Genomic DNA, 398 nt, shown 5'->3' with positions numbered 1-398 from the left:
GGAAGGAAGGAAAAAGAAAGAAAATTCACTTTTCATAAAAATAATAATTAAATAATAAAATGTAAGCAATTAAAAATATTTGACTCCTCAATATCAAGGTCACCAAAACCAAGGAAAAACTCAGTCACTATCACAGTCCAAGGAGCACTGAAGACACGTGACAACTAAATGGAATGTGGTCTCTTGGAGGGATCCTCAAAACGAGAAAACACATTAGTGGAAAACTAGTGAAACCCAAATAAGGTCAGGAGTTTAGTTAACAGGAATGCGCCAGTGTGATCTTCTGTTTTCATCAATGCAACGTGGCTATGTAAGTTGCCCACAGTAGAGGTAGCCAGGTGAAGGGCACACGAGAATTCTCCCTACTATCTTTGTAACTTTCCTGTACACCCAAAATT

The sequence above is a fragment of the Rhinopithecus bieti genome, unplaced genomic scaffold (assembly GCF_001698545.2).
Source record: "Rhinopithecus bieti isolate Rb0 unplaced genomic scaffold, ASM169854v2 scaffold_15282, whole genome shotgun sequence".
Taxonomy (NCBI): Eukaryota; Metazoa; Chordata; class Mammalia; order Primates; family Cercopithecidae; genus Rhinopithecus; species Rhinopithecus bieti.
This window is presented reverse-complemented; position numbering follows the sequence as displayed.